We start from the raw sequence: 11578 nt of genomic DNA, 5'->3' as shown, positions 1-11578 counted from the left end.
AAAGCTGATAGCTGATTTGTATAAAAATATGTAATTATCCTACGGGCATTCTATCAACTATGTACTAAAACAAGGAAAAGATGGATATATATACGACGCTTCTCGTAAATGACTTGCGCATGGGTGGATGAAAGTTCGACGAGACGGTGTAGTCTGTCATTAAACACTATAAATAATTTAGTTCTGTTTGAAATACGAAAGACAGTTAAATTATTTGGATATTGTTCATACAAAAATACTTATATCGTGATTAAAAAATTAGAGCGTGGGGGAGAAGGTTTGGAGCTTATTTCGTGAATCTTAACCTATTCTCATACCTCTCAAATATACATAACAAATTTCATAAAAATCGGTCGAGCTGTTTCGGCGGAGTTCGACCACAGACATGTGTCACGATTTTTTTATATAAGATTAAAAACGATTAAAGATATTATGTGTTAGTTTGATAAAATAATCATACTGTAATTTAAAATAACTATTGAGCATTTTGTAAAGAATATAATAGCCGTGCCCATTAAAATAAGTCTGCATTATGAAAATAATTTAATAAGTTATAATTTATATTATTGTCATATTTACTACAAAACGTGATTTTTGCTTGTTTATTTTTTATATTGTATATTTAAATATTTCGTACTTTTATTATTTAGTAGCTCTATTTTGACTACCGGTTCCGAAAAATATTATATTATGATTAGTGAGTTGAGTACTAGCAAGAAGCTCGCATTGTTTGGTTTTTTAAAAAGAGGAACGGTAATTTTTGAGTTGTAAAACAAATTGTATTACCACTGTGGATAATATTGAGTTATATTAAAATAATAAAACTGTTACGACGGAGAAGAATGTTTGAATTTTAATACCTTCGAAATTAAGAAAGTTTACATATGGAATTCGTATTAGTTATTTATCCGTATTTTTCATTTGTAACAAAGAGTAATTACTGAGTTTCTTGACGGTTCTTCTCGCTATCTTTTGTTGTGTTCTAGAACACAGAAAATCAACACGATAGACGTATCCGATATTAGCTAACAAGACTCGTTTTAGGTAAAACTAAATATCAACACTGCATTTATTTGAATAAAACACCTATTCCTCAATACTCAATTTATTACTATTTTGTTAAAGTCAATTACTATTTGAGCAAATAAAACATTTATTTTATATACAATCAACAATTTTTTAATTACAAAAGAAAATTACAACAACTCCTTTTTTAAAAATATTTCAAGCAATCAGCTTGCACGTTCCCCGTATATCATTCCGTGCCCATCCGTCATCGCCGTACGAAAACCTCCTTAAGATCTTCGCAGATAACAAAATAATAAAAATCTACCCAGCGCGATTCAGAAAGGCTCGATTCAACATCCAACGCCATTCAGTGACGAAGCGTCCGAACCACACATGACAATTATATTCCACTCTTTATTTATTTATATTCTGGACACTGAGACTTGCACGTGTTTGATATACAAAACTAAGACACCTTATTAAAACCCTTTCAAAAACGTAGTTTTATTTTACTAATACTTTATTAAGCGGCTTAAGTACTTATATTTAGCAAAACATTTTTTAACATTAGATGTTCTTTTAACGGAATTTGCACTGTGAAAACTTTTAGCGATATGTACACTGTACAGCCGCTTTATTCTATTAACATGACTAGTAATTAATGTACATTACTAAATTATAATGTAACACAAACTTCCAAGCAATCATTTATCGTTTACTTATACTTTAGCGCCACCGAAGCCGCGGGCAACAGCTAGTTATAATAATTTTATAAACAAGCTGTTGCCCGCAGATTTCGCAGACTTGAGGTTTTATCCATGAAATTTCTATGTTACAATTCACACATCGATTGTTTTTTTAATGTATTTGCTTTATAATTTAATTATAATTGAATACCTCAAAGTTCGTCTAATCTACTAATATTATGTTTCAATTTTTTTTTCATTTGTATTAAAACAGATCGTCATGTCAATCAATCAATCAATCAACAGCCTTTCGTAGTCCACTGCTGAACTTGGCCTCTCCCAAGGTGCGCCAAAGCTGCCGGTCCCCCGCCTTCCGCATCCAGTCGGTACCCGCCACCTTCTCAAGGTCATCGGTCCACCTGGCTGGCGCCAAACGCTGCGTTTGCCGATCCGCGGTCTCCACTCTAGGACTCGTCTGCTCCAACGGCCATCAGTCCTTCGACATACGAAACCAGCCCACTGCCACTTCAGCCTGCTAATTTTGCAAGCTATGTCGGTGACTCCGGTTCTTTTCCGGATAATCTCATTTCTGATCTTATTTTATTTTATTTTAATTTTATTATAATTGGAAAACATACAGTATACACCACATACATTATACAACAATTAACTCCTTCACACTCCAATCATGTTTCCACTTAAAACGAATTCATGTATGACAGTAAACAAGCAATTTTGTAAATTATAAATAATAACTATGAAGATTCAAACAGTTAACAAACAGCAAAACAATAATATATATATAACATATATAATAAAAAATAAATAGATAAAATAAAAATATTGACTAAGTTGACAAATGCACACACTCTTTTTTTAAATGTATTGAGCGTACAAGAAAACATGTCCAAGTAAATAAACTTCCTATTGTAGCTCTTACAAGAGCGATATATAAATTCATTTTGAGCATAATTGGTTCGAGTGGCGGGTAAGAAGAATAAAGCACCATTGCGTGTGTTCACTTTTTTACATTTAAAGTGAATTTTGCTTAAAAGATATGGACTATCATTCGAGTTATGAATTAGTTTAAATAAAAAACTTTGATCTCGCATTGTACGACGATCTAGTAAGGAAATCATTTTAGGTGGATTTCGATTCAGAGTGAAACATTTAGAATTAAGATATTTAACAAACGTATGTTGAATTTTTTCTATTGTAATATATATATGTATGTCGCAACCGGGTGAATTATTTCGGTCAACGCCATCTAGTGGTATACGTTCGAGACTACGTTATGGAATCGTTTCCGGAACGCCAGCGCCACGTAGCGGCACTCGATGGAGTTTGTGTAAGCATGCGCCAGAGGGGAACGTCGGACAGGACTACTCTCCGAGCGTTCGGCGCGTGCGGTCACAGAACCATCGCGCATTCCGGTCACCTACTTAAACTGTGTTACTGAGTCATTATACTGTGGTTGATTGTACAAGTATGTTTTCTTGATCCTTCGTCACCCACCGATAGACGCCCACATAAGAAAACCATGAACTATAACTGTGGTGATGGCCCTCCGCCGTCATATATATATAGTAATATAATATATAATAGTATATATAGTAATATAAGTTTTATATTGTGGATTCCAGACTGGATGGTGGACAGAACCATATTCCAGCAACGAACGGACAAAACAATATAAAAGGACAAAGGTTGTGTCATTTTTAAAATCTTTACTAACCCTGAGTATAAAGCCAAGCATTCGAAATGCCTTGGCAACTATATAATCTATATGGAATTTAAAGGTTAATTTGCTGTCTACCTCAGTTACTCGGGTAATATTGTCATTATTCAGTTTATAATTAAAAGTTATTGGATTTGACTTTCGTGTAAAAGAAATAATGCAACATTTCTTTATATTTAAGTTCGAGTGAGTTTTCGTTACAATAGTTACACAACTTATCATTTATCCTTTAAAGATATATTATCCTTTAAAGATACTCCGAGCACAGCTCGCTCCATAGCATGCTGGGTGACTTTGAATTATGGACTAGTCCCGCAATTAGTGTACGTTTCGGCACTGCATATCATGGCAGGTAAGACGCATTGGTTGAAGACTTTCGTCCAATTCGGCAAGCACCACAGAATTTTCATGTGCTTATTTTGTTATTATAATTCATCTCGTGCTTGACGGTGACGGAAAACATCGTGAGGAAACCTGCATATGTCGAATTTCATTGAAATTCAGCCACATGTGTATTCCACCAACTCGCAAACTCCAAACGTTCTCCTCAAAAAGGGAGAGAAGGCCCAGTGGGACATTTACAGGCTGTTACTGTACTGTTACTCATAAAAATGTTTTATTTTTTAATTTCTACTAAAATTACAAATGCCAAAGTCTTATCCTTTCGTCGTGTTAAAACGAGCTGACGTGCTTTTTTTGCACTGAGATATGGACTGGCAGACACTTACGGTAGCGCAGTGGTCGTCACTGCAACTAGCTTCCAGCTCGTGACAAATATTTATAGAAATGGCCATACATGTGTTCGATGTTATATATAGATTATGATGATATATCAGATTTAAAATTGCCCGTTAACGTTATATCTTGTATTACAGAAAAATGTGGCATTAGTTCTTTGTTTTGATCTTTTTTATGTTACACTATATATTAGTAGGTATTCAAATTTAATGGTCAAGTAAAGTAGATACGACAGTCTTTCAGGCGCCGACGCCCCGAGCCGCCACGCGAGTCGCCCTAAAGGCGATACTGTGTTTTACGTTATAAATATTTTATGTAGACCCTTATTTTACCCGTGCGAAGCCAGGTTTGATTACTAGTATATATGTAGCGATAAATTATACACTGAGAACTTCAGCCATTGTAGCTTGATTTTTATAGTTTCTGCTAGTTATAATACAAAATCATAAAAATATATATACTTAAATATATTTTTAAGTTTTTTTTATATGTTATCACTATTAATTAATCATACTGGTAATCATATTAAGCATACTGGTTTTCGCCCGCGGCTCTGTCTGCGTATTGGGGTGAAGCGGCCAGGTGCTAACACATATATCATATAATTATGTCTAAACATAAAAAAAGTAGTATGTGTCCTTTTTTGACGTTCCAGCTTGCGACGCTGTAAAAGCGTAACAGGCAGACAGACAAAGTTATTCTCGCATTTATAATAACACGCGTAAATAAATAAATAGTATATATACCATGGTAGCTTCAAAGCTTGTATTAATTTAGAAGTTCCTTGGCGCCACAACGGCGTCCCCATGTTCAATAGAGAATCGTCAATTTGGCGACTAGCCAGCAGGGGGCTTACAAGCCATCACTACATATCGCTTCTTGTTTTCCTTTTATAACGTGACATCAACGCTAACACGGGAGTAAATATTTCATTTTATATTTACTGCATTCCTAAAAATTATCGCTAACCATTACGAATTTCATCTTTAAGTATCTTTTGGAATGAAATGACACAAATATAAATTCACATCCTTAAATTAAAATTAAATTTATCACACACACACGTACATTTATTTTTTCCAATTGTTAAAAACACAAACTTCTTACTTCTCACTTCTATACATTTACTTTTTTTTTGTTCATCTAAACGGGGATTGGACGCCTGGTGTCTTGCAGAACAGTTTTTCTATTGCAAGCACCAGTCTTCACGTTATTTAGATGTTATTTGTAAACATTTTGTGAAGAAATAAATAAAAATATATTATATAATTGATTTAATGAATAATATAATAAACAAACGTTTTTAAATTAAGATAATGATACAAAAAATAAACCTATGTTTCAGATTTCAGCTTTGTTTTAGCTGTGCGGTGCGTGAGTCCGTGCAAATGATTTTATAAATACTTAGTTATAGATTATAACAAATTAAACGAATACACTAAAATCTCGCCTAGTTTTTTTCTTTGAACCATAAGACCCCGTCTTAGACCCTTCAAGCAAACGGCAAAATTGAACATTTTTAAAATCGAATATATTGCGTTAATTCACACTTATTGTTATATATATATATTTTATATATAACAATACTATAACTAGGTATATATGTATTATAATAATCGGTAAACCTAGTTACATAGTCCTTATGCCTAGTAGCCTATAGATCTGGAACTGGACTTGTCAGCTAAACAGGAAAAACTACCGTTTAGCCCGTACCCCTGAACAATGTGAGGTTTGGTATAAATAAAAATTTCGATTTCGGTGCGCTAATAACAAATATGACATCCAGATTTCAAAATACCAGTAACTTTTATTTTTAAGGTTAAAACTAAGATTTTTATAAATATGTTTTTGCTTTGATTTTTGCGCGCTGTTCCCTACAGATATTACTAGTAATAAAAAGACTACTTATATATACTTTTTTTGTTCAATACGTTTTTCGTGTAGAGACGTTAGTTTAGTTTGGGAGAAATGGAAAGGAAATGTAAAAATTATCAGAAATCGTCATAATTTTTCTTCTAAATATGAGGCAGGGTCACTATATGTCATCACGGTAGCATGCGAAAGCGATCTCGATAAGACGGAAAGGGTACCGCTGGTTTTTTAGTGGGTATTCCGATGTTCTGGGCGCCCTCGGCGCCTTGGACATCGGCGAGCCCCACATACCTGACACTGAAACGGGTAATGCATTTTTCCTGGGTAAAAAAAAGTCACTATATGTACGTGATTTAATATAGCATGTAATGACCAATTTACTTACAGTTGCAATCGTATTAGAAGAGTGGTAGTTCCACGCAAGTGAAGCCATTAGATGCCATAACTATCACACTATTTATAAATGAAAACCAATTATTTTTATAGCACTCATTAGTTTGCATTTGATTCTTTTTTAATATAACAAGTTTCAATAATATTTAGAGTAAATAATTAAAAACATTTAAATAAAACAATATTTCATCCCGTATTACTTATAGGTGTATTTCGCCACAAAAGTTGTAGGCGCCGTGGCTTAGTTGGTTAAAGCGCCTGTCTAGTAAACAGGAGATCGTGAGTTCGAATCTCGCCGGGGCCTTCAAATATGTCACAAGCAAATTGAATTTTTACATATATATTTTAATTGCTTAAACTCAATATTTTATTTGTGTGTTTTTGTTTATTGTTCTGTAATTGTTTCTTTATTTTATTTTATTATATATCTAAGTAAAAAGTATATATTTATTGTAATCTTTATAATTTTTTATTTGATGTTTCCATCTTTTTGTGAAATCCTTGGTGCTTTGTATATAAATAAACGAAAAAATATATTTCAGTTTTTCCATTTGTTTTAAGCACAAATAAAAAATAATAATATGAAATTACAACCTCCGGGTGTGACGTACTGACAATTAAAAAGGGAATTCCCCGGTTAACAGGTTAATTCAAGAAGGCATTCTTTTTTAAATTTAACTACCGGTTCGCCAGCGGCTTCGCCCGCTTCTGGACCATTCCTAACGCATTCCTAACGCTTTCAAACCTCTCGAAACTGATGACTCATCTACGTGTAATGATTGTCCAAGTTCAGCTAGTGCTTGACATGGGTCTTGATCAAGCAATTCCTTCAATTCTTCGTCTTCAAACTTTTTTTATGCAACAAACTATTCTTTATCCTCAAGTTCAAAATCATTATTTTTGAAGCGTCAAATCCAGTCTCTGCATGTCGTTTCCGACGGACCATTGTCTCAACAGGAATTTTGTGTGCTTCAGCGGCAGATTTCTTTTGAAAAAATAGTGCAGTAAAATTCCTCGCAAATACACTTTATTAAGCGCAAAACTAGACATGTTTACAACCAAACAAAAAAATGTTTTTTACCCTATGGTGAGCGAATATATACGCAAATGTGTTATCATCTGTAAATACATGTAGGTACGTAGAACTGGTAATGCCATCTCTTAGGAAACAGCGAGAACTTATTCAAGGACCTATTAATAAAATTTAGTAAGCACTATGTATATTCAAGTATTGAGTAAAATTTTAATAACCAAACTAAGTTGTGATATGATTAGTTCTGTATTAAATGGTTTCAGACAGGTGCGCGTTGAACTGAATTAAGCGTGGGTCAACAGCCAGACGTGAGACGGGGATGCAGTGCGCTTTGTTCTTCCGACGCGCCAGCCTCGTACGTTTACCCCAATAAGTCCTTTTATCGGTTATCAACTACCATATTCATTTTTAGTTTTAAAAATAAGTAACTTGAAATTAGAAAAGTAATACCTATGAGATCTGATAGGCATCTCTACAAATATTACACTTACAGACTTACCTATACCTAATAGAAAACGCCGCCTTTGTTATAGTTTAAAAAATATGCATGCATATGAACGTATTAGAAGCAAAAAAACCTAGTTATTGCAATAATTACACGCACAAACACTGTAAAATATGTTGCGCTTTTAAATCCATAGTTAAAACTTACTTTGATAAGTATCTCTTGTTAAATTTTACTGATATGTGTGAAAGTGGTTATGATTATGAATTCTGATAACGCAAATGGTTTATATTCCAATCTATGCATTTGTCTGTATCCATTTGTTACGTTAAATATTTCCTAACACTCTACATCGGTGATTCATGTGCGTGTAATTTCACCAAGCAATGTATACTTATAATGATCATTTCTGACCTCGACGCGTAATACATTATTATAATTATAATTAGGTATGTTTTTAATTATAACTTGAGTAAATATTTGTAAGGAGTTTAATTGAAGTATATTTTTATTACAATTTTAATGTAGATACGTACAACGTACCGAAGTCTTAGGTGTAAACAATACGATGCTCCCTTATGCCGACCCCCGTGCCACGTATATTAAATAAAAGTACGAGCCTGTGAATGTTTCACTGCTGGGCTAAGGCCTCCTTTCGTTTATGCGGAGAAGGCTTGGAGCTTATTCCACCACGCTTCGATTTGGATTGGTGGAATACACATGTGGCAGAATTTCAGTGCAATTAGACACATGCAGGTTTCCTCAATTTTCCTTCACCGTCAAGCACGAGATGAATTATAAACACAAATTAAGCACATGAAAATCCAGTGATGCTTACAAGGGTTTGAACCCACGCTCATCAGTTAAGATTCACGCGTTCTAACCACTGGTCTATCTGTGCTTCTTACAAAATATCACTTAAATATAATAAATTCTTCTATAATATATATATATATATATATATATATATATATATATATATATATATATATATATATATATATATATTATAAAACATTTTTTTTTTGTAGAAGAGCTTTATGATTTTATTTACTTTACTCTATATTTATCTATTGTATTCTTATTAGTAAAAAATTTCAATAACCATACATTTCGATCGACGACGCCCTACGGCCCGTAGTGCCCACATTTTATTTAGGTCTCTATAAGGTTAGGTTTCTACTACCACTAGTAGAAAACTAACCTTATAGTAGTAAGTAACTAAACCTTTACGCACTACGTCTTATTTTAACCAAACCTTTAACACCACATTAACCTAACTTAATAAGCAGTATACCGTGGTCAACACAATCGAATGCCTTAGTGAAATCACAGTACACACCCATTTCATCTGCGACTCTTCCCAGGCTCCGTATAAATGCTTTTAGTGCCATGGATGGATATCTGATACATAAACAAATTCTTTTTTACGAATTCATTTTGGGAAAATTTTCATTTTTAATATTTTTGTTTACCATTCTGAACACCTTACCTTTTTATATCTGACTCATATATTTGAAGTATTTTTTGTCAATACGATATTATTTAATGAGAGAATCATTTCCCACATATTTAGATTGCTATCAACTTCTTATATCGTGGCCAGCCGGTGCAAGCGCACCGACAGCCAGGCAGGCAGGAAGGTAGATATGTGAGGTTTTGATCAAATGAAACAAACTTTATGTTCCAAAATCTGTTTAATACGGTCTTATATAGATTTGTTGGCGAATGCCACAGGATACACACTACAAAACATATGTAATTGTATTGAAAGTTAAACTGCAAATTGCACTCTTGAACCCTTTTTCTTAATAAAGTTAAAGCGTTAGCTGATAAACAATTTAGAGAACCTGTAATAATCTGGATTTTGAGAATGATTTTAGTAAAATAATTATTAAATACATGAGCCACTTCAATATAAGATTTTATACGGCGGTTTGAATTTCAAGTGGCTAATTTTATTCTGTTATCAGTTATCTTATCATACTAGTAGGAATATAAATAATTATAAATGGATGTGTTGTAAAGGTTGTTTATATACAAGCCGACACGTTGTTTTCATTACGCTTCACGTACAAATAAAATAATTAATAAGCATGCGAAGCGCGTCAAAATAGTTACAACATACACAAATTTTAAGCTGATACCTGATTAAAGGATCTAGCGCTTTGATTGGATAAAACATTTCATACTCCGGTGGCTCTTTTTTAATAATTATAATCTTCATTCAGGTGAGTAATTTCTTTAGAAAAATGCTATGGACACCTATTTTAGTTTTTAAACATTGATGTGGTTTTACATATGACGCAACTATTAGAGAAAAATTTGCTTTACCACCCCCTAAATTTTACCGCTCTAGGCTCAGGCCTGCTCGGCCTATAGGGAAATCCGCCCTAAAGTATATGTAGATATTAACCGAAGGTCGTATGTTGGAATCAGTACAAGCTTTTTACGTGTCTTTTTGTGCAATTTGTTTTATTAATTCATCATGCACAATAATTACAAACCTGTACCGTCTGTGTTAATTGTGTTTCTTATACAAATAACAAATCTTAAAATACAAATGGAAAATACGTCGCTCTGTTATTCTTAGCTACATTTTTTTTTTTTTATTAATTTATAATCAACAGCAGCAGAAATGTTTGTACAGTTAATACATTTTAATGTTAATACATACATTATACACAGAAAAGAAAAGATCTTCACCCGTACGTAGTTGACGTGTTTAAGACACGTACGAAAATATTTGCTTCCTCGTTTCTGATACGCACCGCCAAGGTCTGGAATACCCTCCCGACCTCCATTTTCCCCACCACCTACAATATGGGTACCTTCAAGTCTAGAGTCAATAGGCATCTTCTATGCAAGCACGCTCCATCTTAGAATGTATCTCACTTTCCATCGGGTGGGATAACAGTCAAGCGCTAGCCTATACATTTAAAAAAAAGTTGTGGATATACAGGATATATATATATATATATATATATATATTACAATTTTGATACCTTGGTAACTTAGTGGTAGGGCTTTGTGCAAGCCCGTCTGGGTAGGTACCACCCACTCGACAGATATTCTACCACCAAACAGCAAAATTCAATATTGTGGTGTTCCGGTTTGAAGAGTGAGCTTGTGTAACAGGCACCAGGAACATAACATCTTAGATCTCAAGGTTGGTGGCACATTAGCGATGTAAGGAATGGTTAATATATCTTACACCGCCAACGTCTATGGGCGGCGATGACCACTTATCATCAGGTGGCCTATTTGCCAGTCTGTCTACCTATTTCATAAAAAAAAGATTATGAAAAATTTGTTATTCATTCTTTGTTTTTAAGCCAATTAAAAAAGAAACAATCAGTAAGTTGTTATGAATTTGGATATTAAATATTGTCTATGAATAATTGTATGTACTTTTCGTGTAATAGTATCTTCACCTTCTGAAAGTCTTTAAGGTACATATATGCCTTTACTATACAATTAAATTGTTTTTATATGTAATAAACATTTCAATAATCCAACTTAAATATTAATAAAATTATATTGCGTAAAAATAAGATAAGACAATACATTTTAAGATAAGTACAAGTATACCTATCCCATTTATGATTAATATATAATAATAAAACTGGGAGAAACCATATGATATAAAAATAGGTAGGTACGTG

General features: G+C 33.3%; 1 non-coding gene across 1 annotated transcript; it reads left to right on the top strand.

Moving 5' to 3' along the window:
- Nucleotides 1-6665: 6665 nt before the first annotated feature.
- Trnat-agu (transfer RNA threonine (anticodon AGU)) lies at nucleotides 6666-6739 on the top strand. The gene has a single exon. It is a non-coding gene; the product is annotated as a tRNA-Thr (tRNA).
- The last annotated feature ends 4839 nt before the right edge of the window (nucleotides 6740-11578 follow it).

This window comes from Nymphalis io, chromosome 2, assembly GCF_905147045.1.
Source record: "Nymphalis io chromosome 2, ilAglIoxx1.1, whole genome shotgun sequence".
NCBI classification, from domain to species: Eukaryota; Metazoa; Arthropoda; class Insecta; order Lepidoptera; family Nymphalidae; genus Nymphalis; species Nymphalis io.
The sequence above is the reverse complement of the archived record's forward strand: the minus strand, read 5'-3'. Positions and strand labels throughout refer to the sequence as shown.